The sequence below is a fragment of the Chiloscyllium plagiosum genome, unplaced genomic scaffold (assembly GCF_037043375.1).
Source record: "Chiloscyllium plagiosum isolate Xiang-an unplaced genomic scaffold, Cpla_swu_hap1 HiC_scaffold_2, whole genome shotgun sequence".
In the NCBI taxonomy this organism is placed as follows: domain Eukaryota; kingdom Metazoa; phylum Chordata; class Chondrichthyes; order Orectolobiformes; family Hemiscylliidae; genus Chiloscyllium; species Chiloscyllium plagiosum.
Window position 1 is genome coordinate 116,450,333 of NW_028270140.1, and position 17,358 is coordinate 116,467,690.

Below are 17,358 nucleotides of genomic sequence, written 5' to 3' on the forward strand. Positions count from 1 at the left end.
ACATTTATGACAGAGATGAGGAGAAATTTATTCTCTCAGAATTCTTTACCACAGAGGGCTGTTGAGACTGGATCATTCAATATATTCAATCCTGAGATAGGCTTTTACTCAGTAAGTGAAGGGTCATGGGGAAATGGCAGAAGAGTAAAATTACGAATGATGAGATCAACCATGTTCTCATTAAATGATGGAGCAGACCTGCTGGGCTGAATGGCCTACTTCTGCTGCTGTCTTACAGTCACTTCTTTCAAAACATGTTAATCTGTAATCATATTTTGTATTCATTGTAAATCTGGGCTCGTATTGGATCTATATGAACTATAGCTTCATTTTCCAACAATCTTTTGAGTGAGTCATCAATTCGTTCTCTTGTAATGCATGGGTCAAGATGTTGGAAAAGCCTGAGTGAATGTTTTAAAATAGAAAGGCTTATACATCATAAAATTTCAAAAGTAGAGTCTGAAGATGGCAGGACTATTGGTGTGGAAGGAAGCCTCTTCAGTGGATTGCTTTGGGCTATGGTTGCAGACTTTTTAGCTGTGGTTCTGAAATTGGGGGTATGAAGTTTTGATTACCACCTAACCCATGGAGCTGCTGGGTCATCTGATCAGCAGAAATGCGCCCCAATACTGGGAAGAAGCTGGAAAAGTCTCTCAGTTCTTCTAATTACTACATTAATTGGTAATTACTGACTACTTGCCACAATACATTGGGGAATCTCACTGGAATCTAGTCAAAACAAGGTAAATGATCATAAGAGAGTGGGTGGGTTAATGCCAATGTCTCCTATCTAATCTTTCTGTTGGCACTGCCTTCAATCCAACTTCCACAGGAGTGGGAAGATTCTGCCCACTGTCTTATGATCACATGCCTTCTTTCGAATAGACCCTAGTGAGATTCCCTAAACAATTACATTCCCTGGTGAGGAGTTATGAACTAGCACTCCTTTACTATTCACCTTCCCACTCAGTTGGTTGCAACAAGATTAATTTTAAAGGAATCCCTTCTCTGTGGATAACTTTTTCCAGACCCAAATAACTGATGCTTTGAAAGAACATAAGAACAGAGGCTGGAGTGGGCAATTCAGTACAATCATGGCTGGTCTCACCTTGGCCTTAACTCCACTTTCCTGTCCACTCTATATGACCCTTTAACCCTTTACTGATCAAAAATCTGTTTATCTCCTCCTTAAATTTACTCAACGTCCCTCTGCGTCCTAGGGTAAGGAATTCCACAGATTCACGACAATGTCATTTCTCATCATCTCTGTTTTAAATTTGCTACCCCCAATCCTAAAACTCGCACTCCAGATTGCCCCACATTATGTGTCTATTTTGTCAAACCCCCTTCGCATCTTAAATGCTCCAGTTAGATCTCCTCTCATTCTTCTAAACTCCAGGGACTGTAGGCCTAAACTGCTCAATCTCTCTTCATACCTCATGTCTGGAGACAGAAGTTTGTACTGCAGATGCTAGAGACTCGAGTCAAGATTAGAGTGGTGCTAGAAAATCACAGCAGGTCAGGCAGCATCCGAGGAGCAGGAAAATCGATACTTCAGGCAAAAGCCCTTCATCAGGAAAGGCCTACCTGACCTGCTGTGCTTTTCCAGCACCACTCTGAAGAAGGGCTTATGCCCGAAACGTCGATTCTCCTGTTCCCTGGATGCTGCCTGACCTGCTGCGCTTTTCCAGCAACACATTTTCAGAGCTCTGATCTCCAGCATCTGCAGACCTCACTTTTTCCACTCTAATCTTGACCCTCATGTCTGGAATCAATCTAGTGAACAAAAAGGAACAAAAATAAAAGAATTAATGAGATAACCAATATACACATTGATGTGAAATGAAAGGTGAGTCCAATAAGATAACAGTTTTATACGGATCAGTCTCTGAATTGTGAGTGAAAACCTGATAATTGAACATTGCAGCTGTTGCAGTAAAGGTTACTGCTAGCATTGACATCAGCACTGAACAGTTAGCTTTTGAGATAATTTGCTTTGTAGGCTGCTTGAAGTTCCTTTCTCCAAAATCCATTATTAACTGGCTCCCAGCATTTGGAATGAGAGACCGTCTTTCCAAGTGATACAGAAGGAACTAGTGGAGGATTCTTTGACGATGAGCTTCACAGCATTTCAATGCTCAAAACCAGCCTGATACATATGAGAGCATTCAGTCTCCGAACTAAAACTGACTTTTTAACCCCTGTACGTGTTTATTGTTTAAAGGAAAAAAACATAAAATGCATTTGCAGTTTGGGATATCATCCACAAGGCAATAAATGCTGGCCCAGTCAGTGACACTCACATCATGTGAACAAATAAAAGAAAATTGTGTCCTGTGAACTCGGTGAGTAACTATCCAATTTAGTCCCATCGGATTCTCTTGAAACGATGGGAGGTGGTCATTGCCTGGCATTTGTATCGTGTGAATGTCACTTGCCTCTTATCAGCCTGAGCCTGGATATTGTGCAGGTCTGTTTGTATTTGAGCACGGACTGCTTCAGTACCTGAGCATTTGCAAATGCTGCTGAGCATTGAAGAAGCAAAATCAAAAATTACTGAAGAAACTCAGCAGGTTTGGCAGCGTCAGTGGAGAGAAAGCGGAGCTAACGTTTTGAGTCCAGTGACTCTTCTTCAGAATACTTTAAAAAGTACAGGTTTGTTTTAAGAAATGCCCTGAAGGTATGATTTTTGGAAACTGGCAGATATATACAGCCAAGATTAACCGTGGTTGCACTCAGAACTCCTTCTAATGCGTAGTCAGTATGAGGTTGATGCACTGGTTACATTTCAAATAACGGAGGCAGGTTTCAGGGGAGCAATGACCTAGTGGTATTATTGCTAGTTCGTTAATCCAGAGACTCAGGTAATGTTCTGTGGACCCAGGTTCCAATCCTGTAATGGCGGATGGTGGAATTTAAATTTGATAAAAATCTGGATTTAAGAGTCTAATAATGATCATGAAACCATTTCAGTTATCAGGAAAAATCCATCTGCTTCACTAATGTCCTTTATTATACTGTTGGCCTTCCCTGGTCTGGCATACATATGACTCGAGATACACAGCAATGTGGTTAACTCTTAACTGCCCTCTGAGAAATAAGGGTGAGTAATAAATACTTAATTAGTGACATCCACATCCTGTGAATGAACATACATATATGGACAATTTTTCACTGTAATGTCTTTGATGAAACAAACAATGAAGAAATGTTTGCAAAAGACAGCGACTGCTGTTTATCTGTTTTCTGCTTGACTCTAAACAATAGAACATAGAAGAATACAGCGCAGAACAGGCCCTTCAGCTCTCGATGTTGCGGCGACTTGTGAAGTATTCTAAGCTCACCCCCCTACACTATCCCATCATCATCCTTGTGCTTATCCAAGGATTGTTTAAATCTCTCTAATGTGGCTGAGTTAGCTACAAGCTGACGCCATCATCCTAGGAAAAAGACTTTCACTGTCTACCCTATCTAATCATCTGATCATCTTGTATGTCTCTATCAAATCCCCTCTTTACCTTCTTCTTTCCAATAAAAACAGACCCAAGTCCCTCAGCCTTTCTTCATAAGACCTTCCCTCCAGACCAGGCAACATCCTGGTAAATTTCATCTGCACCTTTTCCAATGCTTCCACATCCTTCCCATAATGGGATGACCAGAACTGTACACAATATTCCAAATGTGGCCGCACTAGCATTTTGTATAGTTGCAGCATGACATTGTGGCTCCAGAACTCAATCCCTCTTTCAATAAAACCTAATACACCAAATGTCTTCTTAACAGCACTATCCACCTGGGTGGCAACTTTCAGGGATCGATGTACGTGGACTCCAAGATCCCTCTGCACATCCACACTACCAAGAATCTTTCCATTGACCCAGTACTCTGCCTTCCTGTTATTCTTGCCAAAGTGAATCACATCACATTTAGCTGCATTGAACTCCATTTGCCACCTCTCAGCTCAATTCTGCAGTTTATCCAAGTCCCCCTGCAACCTGCAACATTCTTCTACACTGTCCACCACTCCACCAACTTTAGTGTCATCTGCAAACTTACTAACTCATCCATCTGTGCCTGCTTCTAAGTCATTTATAAAAATGACAAACAGCATTGGTCCCAAAACAAATCCTTGTGGCACACCACTATAACCGGACTCCAGGCTGAATATTTTCCATCAAACACCACTTGTTGCCTTCTTACAGAAAGCCAATTTCTAATCCAAACTGCTAAATCACGCTCAATCCCAGGCCTCTGCATTTTCTCCAACAGCCTACTATGTGGAACCTCATCAAAGGCTTTACTGAAGTCCATGTACACTACGTCAACTGCCCTACCCTCATCTACATGCTTGGTCACCTTCTCAAAAAACTCAATGAGGTTTGTGAGACATGACGAAACCATGTTGACTGTAGCAGTAGAACATTTACATCAGATTTATACCTCATATGAAAGGTTATACTTTCACATAATAGCAGCATGTATTAATCTTGATATATTTCCTGATGGTACTAAGATTTTCCCCAACGCCTGACAAATATATTGTACCCTAGGTGTTCACATTCACTCCTTAGCGGCCTCCATCTGTGCAGTTTACATTTTTAATTTGTTCACGGGATGTAGGCTTCGCTGGCTAGAGCAGCTTTTATTGCCGATTCAACCTGCCCTTGAGAAGGTGGTCATGATCTGCCTTCTTGAACAGATACTGAGTGTATGCTGTAGCTACACCTACAATGCTGTTAGAAAGGGAATTCCAACAGTTATGACCCAGTGACAGTGAAAGAAAGTTGATATATTTCCAAGTCAGGATGCTAAGTGGCTTGGAAAGGAGCTTACAGGTGGTGGGGTTCATATGAACCTGCTGTATTACAAGAGTAGAAGTTGCAAGTTTGAAATGTGATGTTGAGCACTGTACAATTATCAGTGAACACCCTCACACCTGACCTTATGTGAAGGAAAATTTATTGAGTAATTAATGAACAAAGTACCTTCTCCCACCACTGCTGTATTAGGCCAACAGTGGGCAGTTGACGTACCAAATATCCTTCCAGGGTTGCCTTGACACTGATTTTCTAATCAAGGGATCCAACATCAGGAAGGGTTTCCCAGGAGGAAGACATACACGTGCCCTCCGCCTCCCTCGTGATCTCTATGGTGTGATTCTGCAATTGTAAACCTCAGGTGGGTGTGGCTTGGAGACCTCTGATTTGCTTGTAGCTCCTGACAGCAGGAATTCTTCCCTTGGGTCCTTAATCCAGAAGAAGGTTCAGTGCTGTCTAGTTAAGTGCCTGATTGACACTTAATTCATCAGGATTAGAGAGGTGCTGGAAAAGCACAGCAGGTCAGGCAGCATCCAAGGAGCAGGAAAATCAACGTTTCGGGCAAAAGTCTTGGGGGGGCCTTGGGGGTAGAGAGATAAATGGGAGGTGGTGGGGCTGGGGAGAAGGTAGCTGAGAGTGCAATAGGTGGATGGAGGTGATGGTGAAGGTGATAGGTCGGAGAGAAGGGTGGAGTGGATAGGTGGGAAGGAAGATTGACAAGTAGGACAGGTCATGAGGGTGGTGCTGAGCTTGAAGGTTAGAACTGGGAAACTAGTGAAGTCCATATAGATACTAATGGGTTGAAGAGTTCTTCCTCCAGGGATCGGGTGGTGAGGGAGCGGTGGTGGAGGAGGCCCAGGACCTGCATGTTCTTGGCAGAGTGGGAGGGGGAGTTGAAATGTTCGGCCACTGGGCGGTGGGCTTGATTGGTGCGGGTGTCCCGGAGATGCTCTTTGAAGCGCTCTGCGAGAAGGCGTCCAGTCTCCCCAATGCAGAGAAGACCGCATCAGGAGCAATGGATACAGTAAATGACATGTGTGGAAATGCAGGTGAAACTTCGATAGATGTGGAAGGCTTCTTTGGGGCCTTGGACGGAGGTGAGGGGGGAGGTGTGGGCGCAGGTTTTCTGATTCCTGTGGTGGCAGGGGAGGATGCCAGGGCGGGAGGGTGGGTTGTTGGGGGGCTTGGACCTGACCAGGTAGTCACGGAGGAACAGTCTTTGCGGAAAGCGGATAGAGGTGGGGAGGGAAATATATCGCTGATGGTGGGATCTGTTTGGAGGTGGTGGAAATGTCGACGATTTATGTGGAGGTTGGTGGTGTGGAAGGTGACGACCGGGGGGGGGTTCTGTCTCTGTTACGGTTGGAGGGGTGGGGTCTGAGGCGGGGGTGCGGGACATCTTCAACCACGTGAGAGGGGAAATTGCAGTCTTTAAAGAAGGAGGCCATCTGGTGTGTTCTGTGGTGGAACTGGTCCTCCTGGGAGCAGATGCAGCAGAGGCCCTGGTCATCGCGGATGGAGGTGTAGAGAGATTGGATGTCCATGGTGAAGATGAGGCATTGGGGGCCGGTGAAACGGAAGTCTTGGAGGAAGTGGAGGGCGTGGGTGGTGTCTCGAACATATGTGGGGAGTGCCTGGACCGGGGGATTAGGACAATATTGAGGTAGGTGGAGATGAATTCGGTGGAGCAGGAGCAGGCTGAGACAATGGGTTGGCCGTAGTGGTCAGGCTTGTGGATCTTGGGTAGGAGGTAGAATCAGGTGGTGCGGGTTTCCTGAACTATGAGGTTGGAAGCTGTGGGTGGGAGATCTCCTGAGGTGATGAGGTTCCGTATGGTCTGGGAGATGATGGTTTGGTGATGGGGGTGGGTTCATGGTCAAGGGGGTGGTAGGAGGAGGTGTCTTCAAGTTGGTGTCTGGCTTCAGTGGTGTAGAGATCAGTGTGCCAAACTATCACTGCACCCCCTTTATCGACTGGTTTGATGGTGAGGTTGGGGTTGGAGCAGAGGAAGTGGAGGGCTGGGTGTTGTGTGGGTGAGAGGTTAGAGTGGGGGAGGGGTGTAGATAGGCTGAGGTGGTCAATGTCTCGGCGGTAATTGGAAATAAAGAATTTGAGGGCAGGTAACACACTGGCATGGGGTGTCCAGGTGGATAGGGTGTATTGGAGGCGGGCAAAGGCGTCCTCGGAGGGTGGGCGGGAGTCTTCATGAGAAAAGTAAGCTCAGAGGTGGAGGTGGTGGAAGAAGTGTTCAATGTCACGATGTGTATTGAATTCCTTGATACCTACTCCAACCTCTCACCCTCACAACGTGACCTCCAACACTCCCCATCCACGTGGACACCCCGTGCCTGTCTATTACCTGCCTTCGACCTCTTTATTTTCAACTGCCGCTGAGATATTAATCACCTCAACCTGTCTACCCTACTCCCCACTCCAACCTCTCACCCTCACAATGCGCCAACCCCAACCTCACCACCAAACCCCCAGACAAGAGGGATGCAGTGGTATTTGGCGCACTGACCTCTACACTGCTGAAGCCAGGCTCCAACTTGAAGATACCTCGACCATGACCTCACCATCCTCCATCACAAACCATCAGCTCCCAGACCATACACAATCTCATCACCTCAAGGGATCTCCCACCCAGAGCTTCCAACCTCATAGTTTGGGAATCCCACACCGCCCGATTCTACCTCCTTCCCAAGATCCACAAGTCTGACCACCCTGGCCGACCCATTGTCTCAGCCTGGTCCTGCCCCACTGAATTCATCTCCACCTATCTCGATACTGTCCTATTCCCCCCTGGTCCAGGCACTCCCCACATATGTTCAGGACACCACCCACGCCCTCCACCTCCTACAAGACTTCAGTTTCCCCGGCTCCCAATGCCTCATCTTCACCATGGACATCCAGTCCTTCTACATCTCCATCCGCCATGACCAGGGACTCCAAGCTTTCCATTTCTTCCTCTCCTGAAGTCCCCACCAGTATCCTTCCACTGACACTCTTACTCGTTTGGCTGAATTGGTCCTATCCCTTAACAATTTCTCCTTTGAATCCTCCCACTTCCTCCAGATGAAAGGGGTAGCCATGGGCACCCGATGGGCCCAAACTATGCCTGTCTCTTCGTCGGCTACGTAGAGCAGTCCATCTCCGGGAGTTACATTGGCACCACTCCCTACCTCTTCCTCTGCTACGTTGATGACAGCATCGGCGCCACCTCATGTTCCCACGAAGAGGTTGAACAATTCATCAACTTCACCAACACATTCCACCCTGACCTTAAATTCACCTGGACCATCTCTGACACCTCCTTCCCCTTCCTGGACCTTTCCATCTCCATCAACAATGACAGACTCAACACTGACATTTTTTTACAAACCCACCGACTCCCACAGCTACCTGGATTACACCTCCTGCAAAAATGCCATCCCATATTCCCAATTCCTCCGCCTCCGCCATATCTGCTCCCAGAAGGACCAGTTCCACCACAGAACACACCAGATGGCCTCCTTCTTTAGAGATCACAATTTCCTTTCCCACGTGGTTGAAGATGCCCTCCGACGCATCTCATCCACATCCCGCCCCTCCGCCCTCAAAACCCACCCCTTCCAACCGCAACAAGGACAGAACCCCCCTGGTCATCACTTTCCACTCCACCAACCTCTGCATAAATCGCATCATCCGCCGACATTTCCATCCGACCCCCTATCCGCTTTCCACAAAGACTGTTCCCTCTGCGATTACCTGGTCAAGTCCACGCCCCCCCCAACAATCCAGTCTCCCCTCCCGGCGCCTTTCCCTGCCACCACAGAAATTGCAAAACCTGCGCCCACACCTCCCCCCCTCACCTCCGTCCAAGGCCCCAAAGGAGCCTTCCACACCCATCAACGTTTCACCTGCACTTCTACACGTGTCATTTACTGTATCCGTTGCTCCCGATGCGGTCTCCTCTACATTGGGGAGACTGGATGCCTTCTTGCAGAGTGCTTCAGAGAACATCTCCGGGACACCCACACCCACCGCTCTGTGGCCATACATTTCAACTCCCCCTCCCACTCTGCCAAGGACATGCAGGCCGTGGGCCTCCTCCACCACCACTCCCTCACCACCCAACGCCTGGAGGAAGAATGTCTCATCTTCCGCCTCGGAACCTTTTAAGCCCAGGGCATCAATGTGGACTTCACCAGTTTCCTCATTTCCCACCACCCCCACCGCCCCCACTTTACCCCAGTTCCAACCTTCTAGTTCAGCACCACCCTCACGAACCTGTCCCACCTGTCAATCTTCCTTCCCACCTATCTGCTCCACCCTCCTCTCCGACCTATCACCTTCATCCCCATCTCCACCCACCTAAAGCACTCTCAGTTACCTTCTCCCCAGCCCCACTCCTCTCGCATTTATCTCTCCACTCCAAAGGCTCCCAGCCTCATTCTGATGAAGGGCTTTTGCCCGAAACGTCGATTTTCCTGCTCCTTGGATGCTGCCTGACCTGCTGAGCTTTTCCAGCACCACTCTAATCTTGAGTCTAATCTCCAGCATCTGCAGTACCCACTTTTGCCTACTTTATTCGTCAGGCCTTCCCAAAACATGATGACATCAGAAGACCCCATCACCTCCATTCAATAGTGGTTGATATTGTATAGCTTGTGTAGAGGTGTCAGAATGTAATAGGATGAGGATGTAAAAAGCAGGCAGCCTACAAGGAACCAGTAATGTAATATATATGTATATTAAATTTCCAAAAAGCATTGTCTCAGGTGCCACATGAATTAAACTTTCTGCTCACATGGTTGACCAGAAATCTCTCACACTCTTATGACCTGCCATTGACCATGGTGTCTCAGATCATATCATACACGAAACAAATAGCACGGGAGACAAGGGTGAAATATGAAAGCTGTTCAAGAATTATGGTGTAAATTTGTTACAATTTATTTTGAAATACAGCATGTGGTTAAGATTGTTTAAAGTGTTAAAGTGAACTTTGATTTTAGATTGCATGGATTAACTGAAGATTTCCATAATGCTGTAATAAGCATACTTCAATTAATGAACCTTATACTTCCAAAAAAAATAATGTGTCAGCAGGAAATGTAAGCAACCTTGTATAAAGAGAAGGCAATATAAAAACCATTCTAGGGTTAGTTCTAAAAAAGCAGGGATGCCAGACACTGAACGACAACAGCTAGGATAAGATTAAATGTGTCCTGGGTACATGAAGGAGAGGTTAACAATATTACCCATGACCTTGAATGGATACTGCTGTTTTATATTTGTACGAAACAAGATTAGAGTTTGAATAATGAAATGCTTGCATGAGAAACAGAATGGTAGAAGATAGTCATGTTTTTGTACACATTTTGAGTTGCACTTCAGTTTAGCACTGCTGCCTCACAGCGCCAGAGACCCGGGTTCAATTCCCGCCTCAGGCGACTGACTGTGTGGAGTTTGCATGTTCTCCCCGTGTCTGCGTGGGTTTCCTCCGGGTGCTCCGGTTTCCTCCCACAGTCCAAAGATGTGCAGGTCAGGTGAATTGGCCATGCTAAATTGCCCATAGTGTTAGGTAGGGGGTAAATGTAGGGGTATGGGTGGGTTGCGCTTCGGCGGGTTGGTGTGGACTTGTTGGGCCGAAGGGCCTGTTTCCACACCAATCCAATCTAATCTTAACTGAGGTGAAGCTTTCCCCCTGTAGCTTGACTAAAATGATCATAAGTTTGTACTCAGTCAATAGCAGTTGGTTATTAAAAGTCGAGATAGCTGAGCTATCAGTACAGGTCAGTACAGGTAGCACCATGCTAAGAGGGCAAACACCAACCATCCCTGCCAAGATGGGTGTGGTTAGATTCAACTCCCCTACATACAAACTAGGAGCAGGATTAGGCCACTCGGCTTTTCCAGTATGATCATGGCTGAGCTTTTATCTCAATGCCATATTCCCACTTCCTCTCCGAAATCTTTGATGGCTTTAATATCTAAAAATTTATTGATCTCTTTTTTGAATATACCGAGTGACGCAGCCTCCACAGCCTTCTGTGATAGTGAATTCCACAAATTGACCATCCTCTGAGTGAGGAAATGTTTCCTCATCTCACTCCTAAATGGTCTACTGGGCTGGTCTAAGAAGTTTGGATAAAGGTTCTGAGGGGTCTTGAGAGGGTGGATGCTAATAGGATGTTCCCCTAGTGGAGGAACCTAGACCTAGTTTCCAAATAAGATGAAACCTACTAAAGATTAGATGAGAAAGAATTTATTCTCTCATAGGATCACTAATCTTTGGAATTGGTGGTGGTTAGTTATTTAATATAATCAAAGTTGGGGTCAACAGAATTTTGATCTGCAGGGAGTGTAGACCTATGAGGAATAGGCAAGAAAGTGATATTTCAGCCACTTAATCACAATCTTATAAAATGGCGGAGCAGGCTTGAGGCCCTGAGTGGTCTACTGTCCTTCTTGTTTCTTATGATCTTAAGCAACATGCTTTCAAGAAGTTGAGCTTTTAAAGTCAGCATCTCTGTTCTCCAGCTAAGTTCAGTCCAAGCTTCTTGTTCAGCTTGTTCTTACATAGTACTTACGGTACAAAAAGTATCTCATGCAATCTGCATAGGCCTAGATTCATCGTGGGTTGTGTTTTCCTTTAGCTTATTATGCCAGTGGTAGGGAAATTATTGCAGAAGGTTCTTTGGGATAGGATTTAATCACATCTGGAAAAATATGAACTTATTAGCGAAAGGCAGTACCGTTTTGTTGGGTGGGAAGGTCACAAAATTGATTGAGTTTGGAGGAAGTGAGAAAGATGATTGATGAGGGCAGGGTGGTCGATGTTTACACGGACTTCCTGAGAGAGGAAAAGTCACTGGACCTGAAACATTAACTCTGGTTTCTCTTCACAGATGCAGCTGAGCTTTTCTAGCAATTTCTGTTCTTGTTTCAGATTTACAGCATCTGCAGTTCTTCTAATTTTTATAAGGCATATGGCATGTTTGCCTTCAATGGATGGGCATAGACTATGAAAATTGACAAAAAGTGTGGTGCTAAAAAGGAAAACAGGTCAGGCAGCATCCGAGGAGCAGGAGAGTCGATGTTTCGGGCATAAGTCCTTCATCAGGAATTCTGATGAATCTGATTCTCCAGCATCTACAGTCCTCATTTTATCCCATGAAAGTTGGCAAGTCATGTTGCAGTGGTATGGAACTTTAGCTCAGCTACATTTGGAACATTGAGTACTGCTCTGGTCACCAGAATACCTGAAATATGTGGAGGCTTTGGAGGGGATACAGGAACAGTTTACCAGGAACATGCATGGTTTGGAGGGTATTAGTTAAGAGGAGAGATTGGACAAACGTGGCTTGTTTTCACTTGAACGTCGGATTCTGATGGGCAACCTGAGAGAAGTTTGCCAAATTACGAGATGTATGGATAGAATGGATAGTTGGAGTCTTTATTCCCAGAGTAGAAATGTCAACTACTGGGGGACATAGGCTTCAGGTGAAAGGGAGTAAGTCTAAAGGAGGTGTGAGAGACAAGTTTTTTTACACAGAGGATGGTAAGTGCCTGGAATGTACTACCAGAGGAGGTGGTGGAGTTGGATTCAATAGCAATGTTTAAAAAAAAAACTTGACAGATCCATGAATAGGCAGGAAATAGAGTGACATGGACCATGTAGAGGCAAAAGGTTTTTAGTTTCGAAAGGCTTCATGTGTTGGTGCAGGCATAGTGGGCCGAAGGGTCTGTTTCCATGCTGTGCTGTTCTTTGTTCTAAATTGTACCTACAGAAAGAAGGCAAATAATCTAAATGGCACAAAAAGTTAGACAGAGTAGATGATTAGGAGTAACATAGACACAAGATTGTATACTCTATGTATATGTGAGTCAAGAGAAAGGTAACAGTAATGAGCAATTAACAGTTTCTTGTCCAGCATGGCTGAAACTCCCTGAGATGCCTCCTGCAAGTGATTGAGAACAGGGTTGGAGGGCAGTTCTCCAATGTTTCGGGTTGTAGTTCTTGTATTATTGGGGTGAAAAAGAGCGAGTGTGAAATAATTGTCTAGTTTTTGCACTTTGTGCACATTGAGAGAGTGAATCAGCAGATTGTAGCAGCAGGGGGAAGTACTTCTGGTAAAAACAAAATATGATCTATGGCTGTTCTGAGGGACTCAGGAACAGGGCAATATGTGATTCAGACAGGAAGGAGAGAGTGGCAATTGGAGAAGAAAGGATGTTGGTGGAGCAGCAACAAGAGCTGAGTGTTTCGACTGCTGGGGAGAGCAAAGTGTTTTTATGAGTTATAAAGCAGAGAAATGAGGTAGTAAGATAGCATTCTCACCTTTGCTTTGTGAGTGACATTACTGAAACACTTGTGGCATTGAACATAACACACTTAGCATGAAGATTTTCCATCTATTTGGGTATCTTCTTGTCCAAGGGAAGACAGCTTTTTCTGCCCTAACCAAAAAACCATAGAACTGCAAATGCTGGAAATCAGAAAAAAAACTCAGCAGGCCTGGCAGCCTCTGTGGAGAGATAAACAGATTTAACATTTCAGGTCTTCTGACTTCTAATTCTGCTTCCTCTCCTTAGATGCTGCCAAAGTTTCCCCAGCAATTTCTGTTTTATCTTTGCTTTTCTGCCCTCATTTGTTTAATAAGGGTTCTACAATCAGATCCACAAAATGAAAGGTTCTGGCTATTAGTATAAGGAGAGCTTGGGTTAAGTATAAGACCCTGGGCCATCCAACAATTAATTTAAACAAAGCCCCATTTATAGATAGAGTTAAGCTTTTTCCCAGGTTGAAGGATTCAATAACGAGAGGTCACGCTTTCAAGGTGAGAGGTGAAAAGTTTAAGGGGGATATATGTGACTTTACACAGAGGGTGATAGGTGCCAGGAATGCGTTGCCAGCAGAGGTGGTAGAGGCAGGCACGGTAGATTCATTAAGATGAGTCTGGACAGATGCATGAGTAGGTGGGGAGCAGAGGGATACAGATGCTTAGCAATTGGGTGATTGGTTTAGACAGTGGATTTGGATCGGCTCAATAATACTGTTCGTGGGCTGTAAATTTTCTTTGTTCTTTGTTGTAAAATGCTTTGAGTATCAGATTGATGATGTCGATAGGACTCCCAGGTGTTTGTGTGAAAACCATGCTCAGAAGCAATTTATTTAAAGTGTAAAGATGTATTGGAAACTCTCAGCAGGTCTGGTAGCAACTATAAGGAGAGAAAAGAGCTGATGTTTCGAGTCTAACTTTGTCAGCTTTGACAAAGGGTCAGTTAGACTGAAAACATCAGCTCTTTTCTCTCCTTACAGATGCTGCCAGACCTGCTGAGATTTTCCAGCATTTTCTCTTTTGGGTTCAGATGCCAGCATCCGCAGTAATTTGCTTATATTTATGTAGAGATATATTGACCATTACATGATGCAAATAGCTGCTATTCTGTCCATTATTGCATATATTCATTGTTATTTATTTGTATCTTTTGTCACATAATTATTATGCTGCAAAAAGACCCCAAGTTGTTTTACAGTGCGCTCAGATAGCTAATTTGTTTTCTCAAGTGCAACAAAGTCATATAATCCACAGTTGATTTTCAGATGAGGTAATGACAAGTCATGTTCCCTTCTCATTGTTATTATTGGTAATGGAAGTAATATTTCAAGTGGAAATTAAGACCATTATACTGTATTGAAAATAGCACACATCATCTAGGAGCACTGGACTCCACTGCCATCTACAGCTCAAACATCCTACCTAAGGCTTGAATCATTCGCCTAGTGCTTTTCAAAAACATCAGTTGGTTACCAACTGATCAAGCTTGCCAGTTAGGCCAAGTCTTGAGCTATTCTTGCACATATTTGTTGTCATTTCTAAGCAGTACTTATAAGGATGTGTGTATTAAAGTGAATCATAATACCTTGCATTTCCATTGCTACAGCTTTCTTTATGTTTTGTGCAAATTATACCCTTTTAAGATGGGAATCCAGCTTTAGACTAGAAGATCCTAAGGTATAAGAGCAGAATTAGGTTATTCAGCACATTGGGTCTGATCCACTATTCACTCGTGGCTAACATGTTTGTCAATCCCATTTTCCTGCTTTGTCCATGTAACCTTTGATCCCTTTACTAATAAGAACCTATCCATCTCTGCCTTAACTACACTCAATGACTTGAACTCCACAGCCTTCTGCAGCAATGAGTTCCACAGATTCGCAACCGTCTGGCTAACTGAATAAATTCCTCTTCATCTCAGTTCTAAAGGATCATCCCTTCACTCTGAGGCTGTGCCCTCAGACCCGAATCTCTCCTACTAGTGGAAACATCTTCTCTACATCCATTCTATCCAGGCCTCTCAGAATTCTGTATGATCAAATAAGATTCCCCTCTTATCCTTCTAAACTTCATTGAGTACAGACTCAGAGTCCTCAACCGCTCCTCACATGACAATCCCTTCATGCCCAGGATCACTGTTGCAAACCTCCTCTGATGGTCTCCAGCACCAACACCTTCCTTAGATACAGGGCTCAAAACTGCTCAGAATATTGCAAATGCAGTCTGACCAGAGCCTTATACAGCCTTAGCAGTACATCTCTGCTTTTGTATTCTAGCCCTCTTGAAATGAATAATAACATTGCATTTGCCTTCTTAACTGCCAACTCAACAGCACGTTAACTTTGAGAGAATCCTGAACTAAGACTCCTAAGTACCTTTGTGCTTCAGATTACTGAAGGCTTTCCCCCATTTAGAAAATAATCTACATCTCTATTCATCTTATCAATAACCTAACACTTTCCCACACTGTATTCCATCTGCCACTTTTCCCACTCTCTGAACCTGTCTAAGTCCTTATGCAACCTGCCCACTTCCTTAACACTACCTGTCCCTCCATTTATCTTTATGTCATCTGCAAACTTAGCAATAATACCTCCAGTTCCTTCACCCAAATTGTTAATATATAATGTGAATAATATGGTCTCAACACTGACCCCTGTGCAACTCTACTTGTCACTGGCTACCATTTTGAAAAAGACCACATTCCCACTCTTTGCTTTCTGCCAGTCAGCCAAACCTTTATCCATATCAGTACCTTGTCCCGAACACATATCTTTCTTCGCAGCTTACTATAATGACCTTGTCAAAGGCCTTCTGGAAATCCAAATGGATCACATCAATGGACTCTCCTTTGTCTGACTTGGTTGTTAACTTCTCAAAGAATTCTAACAGATTTGTCAGGCATTGTGCTCCCCTTGATGAAGCCTTGTTGACTCAGCTCTATTTTACAATGCACTTCCAAATACTCTGCAATCTAATTCTTAACAATAGACTCTAAAATCTTACCAATGACCAAGGCCAGGCTAACCAGCCTATAATTTCCCAACTTCTGCCTCTCTTCCTTCTTAAACAGGGGTGTTACATTAGCCACTTTCCAGCTCGCTGGGATCCTTCCTGACTCCAGTGGTTCCTGAAGGATCACTATTAACGCCTCCAAAATCTCCTCAGCTATCCCATTCAAAACATTGGGGTAGAGTCTATCCAGTTCAGGTGATTTATCCACTTTCAGATCTTCCAGCTTTCCCAGCACCTTCCCTTTAGTGATGGCCACTACACTCACCTCTGTCCTTGACTCTCTTGAAGTTCTGGTCTGCTGCTGGTGTCTTCCGCCATGAAAACTGATGCAAAGTACCTATTCAGCTCCTCAGCCATTTCTTCATTCCCCATTACTATTTCTGCAGCCTTATTTTCCATTGATCCAATGTATACTCTTCCTTCTCTCTTACCTTTTACATATCTAAAAGGTGGGAAGAGAAAGTAAGTTATAACTGGTTACTGTGGGTATTGTTAAAATGTACTGTATGATCCTTAATTTTGAAACATATTTCTTTATTTGCTTTTCACATCCGACCTATGATGTTCATCTTCTATTTGCCCTCAGCTTACAAGTATTCTCATGAGGCTTTATGTTACCCATATATTTGTTTTATGCAAGAGCAAGAGAAGCAAGGTGAAAAATAAGCTGATGGGCACCATTGAAGCTACGTTGTCCTGAGGATACACCCACTCCACCTCATACAGATCACGTCACTCCTAACTCCAGCCTAATGCTTCAGAAGGCTGCTCTTCAATGAATATGTCACATGCCATTGAGCTCACCTTAACGGCTGGTACTGACCCCACTGCTGCTGGATATAAAATATGCTCATTCTGAATATGGTGGTGCTTTTCCAGGCTGCCTTGGGATATATTAATGACATTTGTCAACCAGATGCACCAAAAAGTTTCAGATTAATTTCCTGCAAAAGCAAAACTAGTTTAGTACCTTCCTCCTACACGACCAGTGGGCGGCACGGTGGCACAGTGGTTAGCACTGCTGCCTCACAGCGCCTGAGACCTGGGTTCAATTCCCACCTCAGGCGATTGACTGTGTGGAGTTTGCACGTTCTCCCCGTGTCTGCGTGGGTTTCCTCCGGGTGCTCCGGTTTCCTCCCACAGTCCAAAGATGTGCACGTTAGGTGAATTGGCCATGCTTAATTGCCCGTAGTGTTAGG

General features: G+C 44.6%; 1 long non-coding RNA gene across 1 annotated transcript in view; it reads right to left on the reverse strand.

The window, feature by feature from the left end:
* Positions 1-17,358, reverse strand: part of LOC148151971 (uncharacterized) — a 34,067-nt gene that overhangs the window by 15,983 nt on the left and 726 nt on the right. Inside the window, exon 2 of the long non-coding RNA XR_015759175.1 lies at positions 16,425-16,601. This is a non-coding gene — a long non-coding RNA (uncharacterized LOC148151971). The remainder of the gene's footprint in view (positions 1-16,424; positions 16,602-17,358) is intronic.